The sequence below is a fragment of the Pteropus alecto genome, unplaced genomic scaffold, assembly GCF_000325575.1.
Source record: "Pteropus alecto unplaced genomic scaffold, ASM32557v1 scaffold78, whole genome shotgun sequence".
Classification (NCBI taxonomy): Eukaryota; Metazoa; Chordata; class Mammalia; order Chiroptera; family Pteropodidae; genus Pteropus; species Pteropus alecto.
In genome coordinates this window covers 8,335,107-8,335,370 of record NW_006443124.1, presented here as the reverse complement: position 1 = coordinate 8,335,370, position 264 = coordinate 8,335,107, and positions in this window count along the sequence as shown.

Below are 264 nucleotides of genomic sequence, written 5' to 3'. Positions count from 1 at the left end.
GAAGATGAGCTAAACACTGCCTACAGAGCTTCATGTAGTTACAAATCTTGAGGCAGATACTATTATCTCCATCTTACAGATGAGGAAACTGAGGCTCTCAGACATCCAGAAACATGATCAAGGCACAGAGTGAATGGCCAAGGTCAGGTTACCTCACTTCAGGACTGAGGCTCTTGGTCACTACGGTATGCTGCTTCTTCCTGGTTCCTGGAATCTGCCACAACCTTCCCTAAAATTTGACCCCCTCACCTGTCATCAGAACTG